Here is a 16656-nt window from a genome sequence, read left to right as displayed (position 1 = left end):
CTGGAACTCATGTACGAGTCTCTGGGAATTCCTCCTCCTCTTGGCCACACGCATTCTGAGTCCACTCGGAGAACCATCAACCATGGTGGCAGAGTGGGATGCTGGACGTCACAAGGCTTCTCATGCTCCAGGTGTCTCGGACAGTTTTGTTAACCCAGCAGCACTGCAGCTGATGGCAAGGGTGCCCTGCCAACCAGGGGCTGGACTAAGGATTGGGGTCCCCTCTGCTTTATTATTCAGTCAACAAACCCCAAGTGGGTGGCCTCGGGCCTCTTCCTTGCGAGCGTACACTCACCTCACCTGCGTTCCTTGGGTCAAGGCGCCTGCTCAGGCAGCCTCTTCTCCCTCCCTGTCTGCAATTCCTACTTCTCCATCTTCCCCACCACAGCCCACAGTCCACATGGCAGGTCCAACGACCCAACTAGGCTATAAATTGGATCAGATTGTCATTTCAATGCTTTAAAACCCTCTGCTGCCTTTCAAATAGGACTTGGAAATCCATTTCCCAAGTAAGAATACAGGATGCCAGTTAAATTTGAATTCCAGATAACACATGAATAATTGTTTAGTATAAAACTTATCTGAAATTCAAATTTAACTGGGTGTCCTATATTTTATCTGGCAACCCTTATCGAATACAATGAATGCGATCTCAACTCCTTGCCTCGGCCGCCAAGATCCTGGGGGGCCCGCTTCACCATCCTGGTGGATTCACGTTATGCCCTCACCTGCTCTCCATACCTCCCACCACCCCATGCTTCCTCCTGCTGCTTGAACATTGAATCCCTGCTCTGAGTCCTTGAGCTTTCTGTTCTCTGCCCAGAACATTCTTCCCGGGTCCTCACACAGCTGGCCTCTACTTCTCAGGTCTCAGCTCCGGGTCACCCCCAGGGTGGCTTCCCTCCAGGCTCTCTCTGCCCCATCACTCTCTCATATTTTCTTCTTGTTGCACATCTAAATCCACTGCTCAGTGGGCTGGAAAATCTCAGAAACTAGCCAAGTGGAAAAGGCACAGGAAGCCCGGGAAGTGATTTTCCATCAGGATGGCCTGAGCCAGGGTCAGCGGAAAGCTCTGGAAGAGTGGACCTGGTGCTCCTGCCACACTACAGTTTCCTCTTCCCCGAGGGGCTGGAGAGACCGGGGCGGGAGAGGGAAGTGTGTCTCCTTCAGGGTCTTTCTCTGCCCCCTTCCTCCGCGGCCTGGTTTTGTAGCGTTGTCACGGATGGCATCTTTCTGACCTCACCACCATTCTGCCTGTTCTCTCTTCTCAAGCTTGGCTGGCTCCTCTAGTCAAACGTTAAGGAGACTCTGGAAAGTTCCTCCTGGTCACTCGCTGTTTAGGAAGATCTCACAAAAGGGTCTTAACCTCACTATGAGTTTTCCTCTGAACACCATTCTCAGAACAGGGCATCCTGAGCGATTCTAGAATTTCAAAAATTGTGGTGCCACGAGAGGCCACGGGGAGGGGAGCGAGCCTGAGAACTCCTTGTTTTATACAAGGTCATCTCCTTCTGGAAGTTGGGAGCCAGTCGTCAAAATGCCAAACGTTCTTGATCTGAGCCTCTTGGAGACCTTCAGAGGCAATGCTTGCCTGCAGTGGGAGCCCGTTTTATTTTTTCCCTCAGTCCATGTGGGACTGACACTTCTAGAAGATACAATGAAAAACGGGTGCCTAGAAAAACAAGGACTCCTAAAATACAACCTCAGTGCCATGCATTTACATGTCCGACAACATTAACATGCCATACACGTTTCTAAATGCTCTCGGTTTCTGCACATACCCCTAGGAGGGTGGATAATAAATGTCTGCACACTTGGCGCGCAGGGTACAGATTACTGAACAGCTCGTTGATTTAAGGTACGAGCCCTGAATGTGCTTTTTAGTCTTTGGTATACGAATCTATAGGCAAAGACTTTCTCAGTAGACAAAGGGAAAAGAAAGGCAGTGCAGATGGTTTACTATTCGCTCTGGGCTTGCTCAAGGGCCAAGGGAATGTTCTCCAACAGATGGAGGGTCACCAGGGCTGCCATCTTCCTGGCAGGAGACAGAGGTGGCTTTGTTGGGTTTGATTGTCTAGGACTGCCCAGAAAGGGAGAAAGCCACCACTCATGCTTAGAGGGGAAACTGGAGATGGGTTTGGTTCAGAGACTGTGAGTGGGGGCCTGTCCTCTGCACAGGTCCTGGCAGGGAAGCTGGCTCCCCTAAGAAGAGTCTTCATAACCACGTTTGCTCTGAGGCTCAGGATGAAGGCTGGCCCCAAAGTTGTGACTGCTCTTAGAAGAAAACCCAGTGGGCATAAACCTTAATTTCCAAAATGTCTATTGATAGTTAGGATGACTTGAGCGTTTACCATGTGGAAGGCACAGTGCTAAGGGCTTATCCCCATTACCCAATTAGGTTATTTCCATTGTCATCATGTCACTTTACAGATCAGAGATCCAGCCTCCAAGGAACCGGAGTGTCCTGCCCAGGAGGAGCTGGGATTTGAACGCTGACTGCCTGACTTCCAAGCACCCTTACCCACTGCATCATGCTATCTTCTAAATCAGGGGAAAAGACCCCCCGGCTTAGGGCTCCACAGAGTCAAAGAGAACCTCTGTGCCTTGAAACGTAGAGCAAGAATCGGGTCACACAAGTAACCTCTCTTCGAGCAGTTGTTCTCTAACTTGAGAGTGCACGTATCAAGATCACATGGAGGGCTGTTAACACAGACTGCTGGACCCCCACCCAGGGAGACTCAGAGCATCCGGTGCGACTGGAGAATTTGCATTTCTTTTCTTTTCTTTTCTTTTTTTCTGCCTACTGGGCGGCTTGTGGGATCTTAGTTCCCCAACCAGGGATGGAACCTGTGCCCTCTGCTGTGGAAGCGTGGAGTCTTAACCACTGGACCACCAGGGAAGTCCTGAGAATTTGCATTTCTAATAGGTGGCAGGTGATGCTGAAGCTGCTGGTCCCCGGACCACAGTTTGAGAACCACCGGTGTAGAGGCAGGTAGGACCATGTGCTGAGTTGTTCTCTGAATAGGGGAGTTGCTCCCTGGGTCAGGGGGACTGGGAAGGTGGGAGCCCTGCTGATCACTCTTCTATGCGCTCCAGGGGGCTTCCCACCACCTCCTTCTTGACTACTTGCTATTTGTTCTAAAGCACCTGACTTTCTAATTCAGCATAGTCCCACACAGTGAGCTTTGGGCCACGGTGGCTCAAGAACAGATGGTCTCATACCACCTTGGACTAGGGTACCTAGCCCAGTGCCAGGCACACAGTAGGTGTTTGCTAAATGCCCCGGTAGATTCTCTCCAGTGAGCACATCTTGTGAATTCCAGTATATGCCCAGGTGGGAGGAAGAGCCGATAATACTTTCCTCCTCCCCCATCCCCTTTAAAGTATCTTCAGAAGTGGGAGATGTACCAACCCAGCCCAGAGATGACAAGGAAGGCGGTCAGAAAATGAGATTCCATATGGAAGTGGAAATTTGATGCAAGAAAATAAGGAAGTCAACTTGGCACTGCCTCAGCTCAGTCACTCAACGCACTGGATCCCAGTTCTGCATGCAGGGGGTGCATGCTGCCTGTGGCTGGGCAGCTGACTCTGACCAGCCTGAACCATGACCTGCTCTCGTGGGATCAGGCCAGCATTCGATGCAGGACAATGTTAAGATCCTCTTGGACCTAATCTTACTTTCAGAGGTTCTGCTCCTTGTCACATCAAATAGATTAAAGCTCAACCCATTCCACATCAAAGCTAATCTGTTTTGCTACAATTTTTTTTTTTTTTTTCACGGTACGCGGGCCTCACACTGCTGTGGTCTCTCCCGTTGCGGAGCACAGGCTCTGGACGCGCAGGCTCAGCGGCCATGGCTCACGGGCCCAGCCGCTCCGCGGCATGTGGGATCTTCCCAGACCGGGGCACGAACCCGTGTCCCCTGCATCGGCAGGCGGACTCTCAACCACTGCGCCACCAGGGAAGCCCAGCCCCTTTGTTTTAATATTAATAATTATGTTTGGCCCCCCAGCTTTTAAGAGTCATCAGTGTTCTGGGAAAGCAACCACATTTATTGTGTGTTTTTCCTGTATCCCAACATACCACCTCGGATCCTTGGTGGGAAGTGATGTACTTAGTGGTTGGAGAAGCTTGGGACTGGAGGATTCTCCTGCAGAATCTCCGAGCTGGGTGCACCTGGCCTCACTGGGCGCCTGTGGAATTGAGCTCCAAGCACACGCACCAGGATATGCTGGACACCTGTTTAGCCCACAGGCGGGGGGGGGCCCATAGCCCATCTTCCAGCTGCACCTCCTATGCCATGCAACAGGGAACATTGCCTGGTTCTCCTCCCCTCAGTAGCAACCCAACCACCACTGGAAGATGTGGAGAGAGAGTAGCCAAACCATAAGAGATAAAGGCTTCATAAAGGGATAAATGATGGAGAGATGCACCATGAGACCTAGTGACAACGAAATAAACATAATGCCATGTTTGTATTAGAATAATAACAATAACTAAGATTCTTTGAGTTTACTATGTGACAGACCCCTTGATAAGTGCCTCACATACATCATTTCATTTAACCTTTAATCAACCCTGCAAAGTTCCAGATAACATCTTTATCTTCACTTGACAAATAAGGGAAGGAGAGAGGCACAGAGCAACCTCTAAGTCACAGAGCCAAGAACCAGCAGAACCAGGACATGAGCCTGGGACTGTCAGACTCCAGAGCTCTCAGCCACTGCCCTGCTGGAGAAAAAGACCCACCTCTTGTTATCCACCTGAAAACTGTGTTTGAGGCTGGCTTTGAACAAGGCAAGGAGATGCTCTAAGAACAGCTTGGAGCCGTGGAAGGTCAATGGCTTACTCATGATTGATGAAATTAATAAAAAATTATAGCCCACGAACAATGTTTAAATTCATTTTGGCTGAAATTTACTCCATCATTATGAGGGGAAAGAACCATTATCTTCCCGATAGTCCTGAGTTGGTTGATGCATTTAAAAAGCAATTTTGGTAAATTAAAGGATATTTTTGCCCTCTCTTCCTGAATGAAAAGCCAGTAGAGCACAGAAAAGAGCACGTTTGTCCTAAGAAAAATGAAAAGTGATACACTTGAGGGAGAATTATGCCTGGACGGAGTTAGTAATGACCGTGAGATGAAACCTCTGAAAAGAGCCTGTGGCCTAATTATCTGTCCCCAGGCCCATCCAACTGCTTAGAATCCCACCTTTAGAAACCTGACTTTTTCCAGTAAGTGGCCTGAGGTGACCTCTAAAAATGGTTTGCTATTCACTTGACCCAGAAAACCCCACAAAATCATGCAAGTCAAGAGGTTCAAATCTTCGTGTTCACTTTAAGAACACTCGTGAAACTGCCCAGGCCATTTAGGGTATGCATATCCGAAAAGCCACCAAGTATCTGAAGGATATCACTTTAAAGAAGCAATGTGTGCCATTCTGTTGTTACAATGGTGGAGTTGGTAGGTGTGCCCAGGCCAAACAGTGGGGCTGGACGCAGGGTCAGTGGCCCAAAAAGAGTGCTGAAGTTTTTACTTCACATGCTCAAAAATTCAGAGAGTAATGCTGAACTTCAGGGCTTAGATGTAGATACTCTGGTCATTGAGCACATCCAGGTGAACAAAGCCCCCAAGATGTGGCGCAGGACTTACAGAGCTCACAGTCGGATCAACCCATACATGAGCTCTCCCTGCCACATTGAGATGAGCCTTACTGAAAAAGAACAGATTGTTCCTAAACCAGAAGAGGAGGTTGCCCAGAAGAAAAAGATATCCCAGAAGAAACAGAAGAAACACAAACTTATGGCCTGGGAATAAATGCCGCAAAAAATAAATGCAAATAAAAGTAAAAAAAGAATAGAAAAGAAAAGAAATCTGTACTTTTGGGTTAAGTCACTGTTGTTTCAGGCTTCCCTGGTGGCGCAGTGGTTGAGAGTCCACCTGCTGATGCAGGGGACACGGTTTTGTGCCCTGGTCCGGAAGGATCCCACATGCCGCGGAGCGGCTGGGCCCATGAGCCATGGCCGCTGAGCCTGTGTGTCTGGAGCCTGTGCTCCGCAACGGGAGAGGCCACAGCAGTGAGAGGACCGCGTACCGCGAAAAAAAAAATAAAAAATAAGACACTGCTGTTTCTAGAAGTCTTCTGTTTTCACCTCTTGACAAAAGGGACTATGTCTTGTTGGGGTGCGTATCTTTGGGCCACCCAGCTCTTTCCCTAACTTGCTGTGGAAACTTTGGTGGCTACTGCGGACCGTGTTACACGTGCCAGGCGTGGGGGGAGGACATGGGAGGGGGAAGAGGCCGGGCTCTCCACTGAGGTGCTCACGCCCAGTAGCACAGAGAACACAGGACTTAAATAACTGCAACTCAGGGAGGAGGAAAGAGGGACTTGAACAAAATGACCTGAGACTTCAGAGACAGATTCCTCTCAGCTAGTTGGGAAGTGACCCAGGCAACAGATTCAGTACAATTTTAGAGGAATAGCAACAAAAAGCAACTTCTTTGGGGTGGCCAGAGGGTGTCATCCTCCCCCTTTGTAACAGAGTCCCCTGTAGCCCGTAGAGAAGGGTGGAGGTATCGAGAGATTGGAACTGTTTTCATTCTCTGCTGTTTCTCTCGCACCCTGGGCAAGCCTTTTCTCCTATCTGGGCCTCTTTATCTATAAATCGGTTGACGGAGAGGCAAGCACTGCTCAGCTGCCTCCCAGTGAGGTTATAAGAAAGAGGCGCGCGCTGTGAATGGCTCTCAGTCAGGGTGCCTTCATAGATGGGTCTTTTCTCCTTGCCCCAAGGGCGATGCTGTGACTGCTGGAGCCGTCTCCTGACCCCCAAGCTCACCATCAGCAGGGTGGGGCCAGGCCCCAGCTCTCTGCAGATCCCCGCTTCCTGGGAGTCTAACCCGCCTCCCTAGCTTGCTCAGGCCATTGCATCTTCTCTAGTGGAACTAGTGACGCCCCCCTTCCTCAGCAGGAGGTCGGTGACCACCAAGGACACCACCCCCGCCCAAGGTGGGCAAGCACCTGGTCTGAGCTTGGCCACTGGCCGCTCAGAGGGGGCACTGTCTCCAGGCTGTGCAGTCCCAGAACGTTTCCTCTTGTTGCCAAGATAGGCCGAGATGGGACTTCCATGGAGCCAAATGCTGCTTCTCTTCGGGCACCAGGTTACCCTGGTTACCTGGCAGGGGCATCTGCCTGCCACTAAGAGAGAGCCTGCAAGGTAACTGGTGCCTTACGCACAGCACAAAGGCCGAGGGGAGGGTGGCCCTCTGGGCCGAAGGAGAACAGTCATTTACTGCCATGTCCCCCTTGTCACTCATTTAGTGATGTGCTCACTCCATTCGTTATTCATTCATTCAGACATTCGTTTGCTCCTTGATTTTTTTCAGCTATCCATTTGGTCATCCACTCATGGATTTATTTGTTGATTCAGTTAGATATTTGTCTCCCAGTCCACTCATCTCTCCATCTACCCGCCCATCTATCCACCAATACATCCATCCCTTTATTTGGTTGGTCAGTAATTAAATCAGCCAGGCAATCAGCGCACATATACGTACTCCCATGTCCAAAGCACTGTTGTTTGGCAGTGAGGAGGGCGGGGCGCTAACATCCATTGCCAGGCTACTATGTGCCCGGCAAGGTGCCAACCTCTTAACATATTTGATCCTCACATTAATCCTGGAGGCAAGTACTAAGCTTCCCACCTACAGAGGAGAAAAGTTAGCCCAGAGACACTGGATGGCCTGCCTAGAGACAGTCAACCAGTGGGAGACCGAGCCAAGGTCCCACCCCAGGTCTCCCTGACTCTACAGCCCATGCCTTTTCCCCTTTTTGTTTAACATCACTGTTTACACAACAACACAATCACAATAGTAAGCATTTTAATTGCCCCTCCTCTTGCTCCTCTTTACCTTTCCATCCTCTGATTTCTCTGTAACTATAAATTCGTTTGCATTTTCTACAGTAGAACAGGAATCATGGAGTATGTTTTTTGGAGGGAGAGTAGTGTTTGTTTGTTTGTTTGTTTTTTCTTGGCCGCTCTGCGCGGCTTATGGGATCTTAGTTCCTCAACCAAGAATTGAACCTGGGCCCTCTTCAGTGAAAGTGTGGAGTCCTAACCACTGGGACCACCAGGGAGTTTTCATGGGAGAGTAATGTTCTTTTCCTCTTTATGTTTTTCTTGCGTATGGGTCTGGTTTCTCTCACTTGCTAATATATAGAAATAAAATTGGTTTTGTGTATTGCTCTTGTATTCTGCCACCTTAAACTCATTCTACTAGCTTTTTTTGTAGATTTCTTTGAATTTTGTGGACAGACAATCATGTTATCTAGGAATAAAGATCATTTTCTTTCTTTCTTTTTTTTCTTTTTAAATCACTGTTTCCAGAGTGCTTTTACATTCTTTTGATACTTACCACAGTCCTGGGAGGTGCCTATCGAGCAAATGAGCAAAGTGTGGCTCAGAGAAGCTGAGTGAGAGGCTGAAGATCCCTAAGGACAGAATCTGAACTTGAACTCGGATTTTCTGACTGCAAAGTTTTGTTCTTTCCACAGCATTGTGTGCTCCAAGAATTAGCCACATAGAGTAGCAAGTTCTGAGTGGCTCTGGCTGCTGGGTGTGTGGGAAAGAACCCCGGGTTCTGGGAAGGGAGCAATGAATATGTGCTGAGGGGCAGGAAAGGATTTCTGGAGGCAGAAGAACCAAGCCAGGCCTAGAAGTACAGGGAAAACATTACCATGTGGAGAGCCCTCCAATGGGGCAGAGGTGCAGAGAGTCTGTGTAGGGGGTTGGCTAGAGCAGAAAACCTGTACTGGGCAAAGGAAGAAGATGCTAGAATATAGGTGGGGTTTTCCCTTCCTGAAAGACTCATCGAAGAGTGCGGAGGACTTTTCTAACCCACAAATCTGATCATGTCCCTTTCTTAATTAAAAACTTTCAATGCCCCTTCTCTGAGCCCCCCAGGATAAAGCCTACACCATGTGCTTGGCTTATAGGCCCTCTGTTCCCCGTAACCCTGCCTGTGCACCCACAGGGTATCCTACCTCTGACATGCCTGTGTAGGTGCTTGGATGTACTGGCTTCTCCCAGCAATGACTCAGGGAGCAACTTTGGTTTCAAGGAACTGCATGGGCAGGCCTGCCACTCCCTGGCTGGCCTCCTGCATCCAAAACAAACAGTCTGGCGGGCAGCATGTGGGCAGGAGAATGAAATGGGGGAGGGCATTTGAGGATAACCAGGAAAGCTTCCAGAGCAAAGCTTGTTTGTTGTTAGGAAATAAAGATGATGAATCCAGGGATGGGGCTGAGGAGGGGAGGGGCGTGAGCCTTCTTCAGTGGCCAGGTGGACACCATTATGGTAGCTGTTATTGAGCACCTGCCATGCACTAAGCCCCATCCTCACAACTGCTACACAGCAGAGGGATCATTTGGCAAACAGGAAACTAAAGCTCAGAACATGCAATTGAGTGGCTCAGTTACACAGCCAGCAAGTGGTAGATTTGAACTCAGGTCTGTCTGGTACCAACAGCATCCCTTTGCAACAGCATCGTGGGTCAAAAACTTAGATCACAGACATGCGAAGGACATAAAATTATAAACCATTAGTGAGCTAATCATTTTAAGACATGCAATCATTTAAGTCTTTATGAAAGCAGATTTTCTAAACAATGCTAATCATCTTTCTCTGACAAAAAGCATGAATTGTTGAAGAGCTGTTAATTCAGTGACTGAGCTTTCTAAGTAGTGCTGTTGGGTTGCCATACTGGATTGAGAACTATATTGGTAGCCCTATGTAAGTGACTTAAATGAAGGACCAGAGAGAAATCAGAAAAAGGAATCCTGCAGCAGCAAATCCAATGAATCCCACTAACCCAGCTCCTCTAACCCAGCTTCCTGGGTAACTCCAAATGTTCCACTGGAAGGGGAGTGGCAATCATGAGGGATCAAGGGCCATGTGGCAGTTCTTAAGACAGAGTTCCGGGCCATGTCAGGACTTAGGAGCTCCCAGTCCCTTGGAGCTGGCTGGGCCCACTGATACCCTTCCTAAGGGCTCCATTCTCCCAGCCTCCTGAGCCCATCTCCACAGGTGCCGGTGGGGCTCAGCATCCAGAGCTAAGCCTGGGGCTTGGGATTAGGACACTGGGGCTGCTACTCGGTGTGAGCCCTAGGCAGCTGCATGCTGTGCTCACACCCAGTCTGTCCCTCTGGACTTCCTGTCAGGTGTCTTTTGTGGTCTCTGGGCCATTTCTAGGCCTGGAACCTGCTTAGTCTCTGCCGGCCTCCCTTCCCAAAGCCAGATCTGCCCCCAGGTGTTCCCACCGTCCCTAGTAGGGGGCCTGGCTCCCAGAAACCAGCCACTTTTTCTTTCTGCCTTCTTTCTTTCTTTCTTCCTTGAATTAATTTAATTTTTAATTAATTTACAATGTTATGTCAGCCATTATTTCTTGAACCCCTCCTATCTCCAGGGCACTGTGCTGACTATAGAGATAATTAAGACATGGTCCCTGCACTTGAGGAAATCATGGTCCCTTGACAGAGATGCCCCTATAATTTCAACCTGGGGAGCTGTAGGGTCACAGAGGAGAGAGGGTCATTTCTCTATGAAAGGTCAGAAAGATTCTAAGAGACAATGAGTTTCAACTGGGGTCTTAGTGGTAGGCAGGTTTTATCTGTAAGAGATCAGGGGGCCAAATGGAGCTGGAGGGAAAAGCCACTCTGGGCACAGGGAGCAACATGGAAAAAGAAACAGGAGGGGAAACAACCAAAATGGCCACCGATAGAATAGATAAATTGTGCCTTATTCGCAAAATGAAATGTTACACAGCAATAAAAGAACAAATTGTTACAACACCCAATGACATAGATAAATCTCACAAACACAATGTTGAGCAGAAGAAGTTAGACCCCAAAGAGTATACAATATGGTGTGTGGGGCTTCCCTGGTGGCGCAGTGGTTTAGAGTCCGCCTGCCGATGCAGGGGACACGGGTTCGTGCCCCTATCCCGGAGGGTCCCGCATGCCGCGGAGCGGCTGGGCCCGCGAGCCATGGCCGCGGAGCCTGTGTGTCCGGAGCCTGTGCTCCGCAACGGGAGAGGCCACAGCAGTGAGAGGCCCGCGTACAGCAAAAAAAAAAAAAAAAAAAAAAAAAAAATATGGTGTGTAAATACAATTTCAGGAAATTCAAGAACAGGCAAAACTAATCTATGGTGATTGATAGAAATCAAGCAGTGGTTACCTCTGGCTGGCATAGGAAGACTTTTGGGGTGTGAGAAATGTATCTTGATGTGGATCGTGCTTACATAGTTTATTGGCCTTTATATCTAAGAGCTGTAGACTTTACTATGTGTCTTAGTCAGCTCCGGCTGCTGTAACAAAATACCACACAGATTGGGTGGCTTAAACAGAAATTTATTTCTCTCAGTTCTGGAGGCTGCAAGTCCAAGATCAAGGTGCTGGCTGATTCCATTCCTAGTGATGGCTCTCTACCTGACTTGCAGATGGCCACCTTTGTGCTGAGTCTTCACATTTTGGCGAGGTGGGATCTCTGGTGTCTCTTCTTATATGGACACTAATGCTATTGGATCAGGGCCCCACTTCTATGACCTCATTTAATCTTAATTACCTCTACAAAAACCCTATCTCCAAATATAGTCACATTGGGAATGGGGGCTTCAACATATAATTTTGGGGGGATACATTCAGCCCATAACACTATGTTTAAGTTATACTTCAAAACAAAACGAAAGAAAAAAGAAATAAATAACACTAAGGTCAATTCCTCATTGCCAGAGATTCTGATTCAATTGGTCTGGGATGGGGTCTTGTCCTAAGAATGTTATTAAAGCACTCCCAATGATCCTAACATGCAACAAGGCTTGAAACCCACTGGAATAGTCCCTCTTAAAGACCTTCTCTGTCCGAGGTTCTAGGACTTGAACCTGGCAGGAGAAGCCAGCTGCTGGGCTTATCCTGGAATGCACAGACTGCAGTGCTGGATAAGAAAATCAGTGCAAAGCTCTCTTTTATCTGAAGGAAGTCTTGCATGAATTGCTGGTTCTGAGACAGCTGCTGAAGCCTCCAGCCTCGGGGCAGTCTGGCCCTGTCACCGAGCAACCCGTGCAGACTTCTCAGGGCCAGCCCCCTCGTGCACACCTGCACGGGCTGCTCTTGGCAGGGGCTCAAGCTTGGCATCCCTTTTCAGCTTCTCGAAAGCCCTGAAACCCCCGCTGAGGAGGCAGGAAAGCTGTTGATTCGAATAAGCCGCAGTGGGACTAGGACCAGGCAAATAATTGTGAATGGAATTCATGCTTGAGACTTCTGGTTCTCACAGCTGCGGATTGGGGGCGGGGATCACCATGGGAATTCTGAGTATTGTTCAGCGCTGGCTGCAGCTTCCATTGTTGGACTCTGATTACAGCTTTTGTTTCACCATAAAGTACAGTTATTAAATGCCAGCGGAGAACAAAGATGTATTTACTTGCCAGGGGGTCTGGAAGGCAAGCTATTTTTAGAGCTGCCCTGCTGTTAGGTCTGCTGATGGGGGAGGGGCCAGGGGGGTGGTTCCAGGTGAAAGTGGAATGTTTCTGAAGGAGCGAAGATGATTGAAAATGATGAAGAAGTCATCACAATCCTGCTCTAATCTATTTATATTTATGTAATTTTGTGGCCAGGAAAAGGGGGTGGGGGGTACTTGGGAAAGCAAATTGAAGTCCCCCTGTATTAGTCAGGGATCTCCAGAGAAAAAGACAAATAGGAGATGGGTAGATAGATAGGTAGAATTATGGTAGGATGTTTATTATAGGAAATGTCTTGCATAGTTATAGAGAAGTCCCATTACCTGCTGTCTACAAGCTGGAGAGCCAGGAAACCAGTGGTGTAATTCAGAATGAGTCTAAAGGCCTGAGAATCGGGGGTCCGATATTTGCGGGCAGGAGAAGATGGATGTCTCAGCTCAAGTAGAGAGAGTGAATTCACCCTACCCCTGTCTTTGCATTCTACTCAGGCCTTAAACGGATTGGATGGTGCCCACCCATATTGGAGAGGGTGATCTTCTTTACTCTGTCTACTGATCCAAGTGTTAATCTCTTCCAGAGACACCTTCATCAACACACCCAGAAATAATGTTTTACCAGCTATTTGGGCATCCCTTAACCCAGTCAAGTTGAAACATAAAATCAGTCATCACATTCCCCCAAGACTGGCATCCTGGGTCCTTCCAAATCAGGCCCTTCTTATTCCCCAGCACCATATCCACATGACCCTGCTCCCCAGCCGTATCAAATTTCCCAAGGTCCTAGACCACAATGAGTACTTCTATCCTGGTCATCCAGATATGTGGGCAGTCCACAGCATACCCACTGCCCAGGTGAGAGACTCTGGATGTGTCATCCACCTTGCTCAGGTGGGCTCAGGAATTGGACTAAACAAGGTACTATTGATGGAGCCAGTAATGTGTGCCAGGCACTTGGCTAAGAGCTTTATGTGCATTATTTCATTTAAGATGTATGCAGAGGCTGTGAAGTAGGAATTGTTATCAACTCCATTTTACAGATGAGGAAATGTTGAGGCTCAGAGAAATAAGGTAACAAGCCTCAAGGTCATGGCTAGTCAGCTCAGATGGACTCCGTAGACCAGGCTTTTTGCTTGTGTCCATAGGGTCAGCTGGTGGGAGCTGTGACCTCTGCTTCCCTTCCCCTGGGGGTCACAGCACGGCACACGTCAGCCTTCCCGAACACTTGAGGCACTGGCTCTTGTCGAATGTAAACAAACACTTCTGACAGACGGCAAGATGGATGAGAGAAACCACTGGCCTCTGACTTGAGGAGGAGCTTGGCTAGCATTCGACAGGTGAGTTGCCGGGGTCTGAGGCGGAATTCCCAGAGCCCAAGATGGACTCATTCCCACATCCTCCCCCAGCTTTGTCTGGAAAGAGCCCTTCATCCTCTTGAATGTTCCCCACTTCAGTATGGCAATTAGCTACCCGGCTGTGGCCCTGGACATGCACCTTGGCTTCAGAAAATCTTCCTTTTCAGGTTTGGAGCAAGAGTCCACGTGCTTGGAAGATACAGGCATTGTGTGCTCCACAATTTTAGGGCTTCCCAGAGTCCCAGACCTGCCACATGTAGTCAGGATAATTAATGTATGACCTAACTGGGGTGTCTGATGGGGCTGGAACCTCACCAGACCCCAGAGATCACGTGGGTTGCTGGGGACCTTTAGGGGTCTTGTGGTATCAGGTGACATTCAGTGCCAGGTTCCCTTTTTTGTTGCCTGTTCGTCCTAAGGCAGGAAAGTGAACCTAGGGCAGGTGGTCCTGCTCTCTAAAGGTCTTGGAGGCAATCATCTCTCCTGACCCTCGATTTTTTTTCCTCTGTGAGCCTGGAATTCGAGATTGGTTGCTGACCTGTTTGGAAATCCTGTTCTTGTGCCTCAGTAAGCATGGCATATGGACGGTCCCTCAGAGCTCCTCCCCGAAGGAGGATTGTGTTCCAGCCCTGGGACACGAGCATTAGCTCCAGAAGGAGAATCAGTCACCTGATCTGTATTCTGGGCTGGTCACCTAATCCCACCCCATCCTGGGTGATAACTGAGAATCACCCTTCCTATGGCTTGGCTATAGCCAGGTACATGGGAGGGCCACTCTTCTGACTCCTTAACCTCAAAAGCAACCCCACCAACTCCCTTCCCAGGGTGTGAGTTTCATTTTTACACTGAAAAATAGGAAAGAGCTGTCTTTAACTCTCTGCTACCCAGTTTCTGGAGGGAATAAGAAAAGAAGAAATCTGGGTTCAGAGAATGTTTGATTCATGTTTGATTCTTGTTCTCTCTGCATTCTGATTTCTAGTAAAAACCGGAAGTTTACTGCTGGAGTTGTTCCTTCTGTTGACTTCTGATTCTGACTCTGTTCATAAAGGGGGCTGGTGGCATCCATCATTCAACAAATATTTCTGTTCTAGGCACTGAGGATACAAAACAGACAAAATCCCTGTGGGTGTGGACATTACATTCTAGTGCGACACGCAGAAAATAAACAAGATAAAAAAGTAAAATATATGATGTGTGGGAATGTGATCATTGCTAAGGAGAAAAAAGTAAAGCAGAAAAAATAGAGCAGGGGGCTTCCCTGGTGGCGCAGTGGTTGAGAATCTGCCTGCTAATGCAGGGGACATGGGTTCGAGCCCTGGTCTGGGAGGATCCCACATGCCGCGGAGCAACTAGGCCCGTGAGCCACAACTACTGAGCCTGCACGTCTGGAGGCTGTGCCCCGCAACAAGAGAGGCCGCCATAGTGAGAGGCCCGCGCACCGCGATGAAGAGTGGACCCCGCTTGCCACAACTAGAGAAAGCCTTCGCACAGAAACGAAGACCCAACATAGCAAAAATACATAAATACATTAATAAATTTAAAAAAATAGAGCAGGGAAGGAGCTAGGAAGTGCCTGTGAGGGGAGGGCAAGTCAAGTGCTCAGTCCCTTTCTGTGACTTTGGATCATTTTCCTGATTTCACTGTTCTAATTTGTGTTGTCAAAGGGGCTAATGCCTGTCTGGAGGATCCAGGGCCCAGCATGTAAGCATACAGAAGGGGCTCAATAAATATTTTTGCTGGAAACATACAAGTGCTTTGCACATGCAAGGCAGGATGATGATGACGACAAGGATGTTTTAAAGGTAAACTGCAGATTCATGAATTCAGAGTCCTCTCCCTTTTCTTCAGATGACAAGTATCCATGGAATATTCCAGCATTCCTCAATGCCGTCTGTGGGTCCTGAACGTTCTCGGTTTGCTCCCAGACTGTAATTTCAATAAGGGAATATTCCACATACTTTTTTTTTTTTTTAAATAACACTGAAAGTACTGTTATGTAATAAACTTCTCCAGCCAAAAAAAGACCAGAGGAAAAGCAGAGAGTGTTTTTTTGTTTTGTTCTGTTTGTTTTTTCTTTTTTCTGTTTCTGTTTGTTTGTTTGTTTGTTTTTCTCATTGTGTTTATTGGCCAATCCAGAGCCTTCCACACAGAGGGATGCTAACAGGTTCTGGTTACACTGCAACCTCAAAGTAGCCCTGACCTTGCTGTGTGTCCTTGGGCAACTTGAGTCACTTCTCTGGCTTTCCTCATTGTCTGTAAATGTGATTGTCAATATCAAACAACCTTTGGGGCTTGTTAGGCAAAAAGAGCAAAGGAATAATTTAAAACCACTGGGTCAGTGATGTCTAATGATAGTAACACTCAGGAGAAAGATCCCCTCTGGGTCCCATCTGGAGGGGGTGAGAGCTCTCTGCTTCAGTGGTCTGATCTCTGAGCTAGGGTTTTCAGATCAAACACAAGACGTTAAGGTTGAATTTGAGTTTCAGATAAACAAGGAATCTTTTTTTTTTTTTAAGTTTAAATATGTCCCAAATATCCCATCTAGAATCTTCTAGGATTCTGGAGCTGGAGACCCTTCTAGACCCCCTAGCCAGGGACAACAAGCTCAAATATCCAGAGAGATCAGGCAGGTGACACCTGGGTTTTTATGTGAAATCTCCCTATTTTTAACTGTTAGCCACACATTCAGTTAAAAATAAAACCCACTGTGTGGACAAAAGGAAACAGCTCTGGCCAGTTTATAAACTATGATGAGGCCAAATCCTTTCAAGCATTGTAAAGATGAGGAAATGAG

General features: G+C 48.1%; 1 pseudogene across 1 annotated transcript; it reads left to right on the top strand.

The window, feature by feature from the left end:
• Nucleotides 1–2555: 2555 nt before the first annotated feature.
• Nucleotides 2556–5844, top strand: LOC308608462 (large ribosomal subunit protein uL22-like; annotated as a pseudogene). Its single transcript has one exon. The product of its transcript is annotated as a large ribosomal subunit protein uL22-like (transcript).
• The last annotated feature ends 10812 nt before the right edge of the window (nt 5845–16656 follow it).

The sequence above is a fragment of the Mesoplodon bidens genome (genome assembly GCF_964165515.1).
Source record: "Mesoplodon bidens genome assembly, chromosome: 1".
Classification (NCBI taxonomy): Eukaryota; Metazoa; Chordata; class Mammalia; order Artiodactyla; family Ziphiidae; genus Mesoplodon; species Mesoplodon bidens.
Note: the sequence above shows the minus strand (reverse complement) of the source record. Positions and strands in the feature narration are given on the sequence as shown.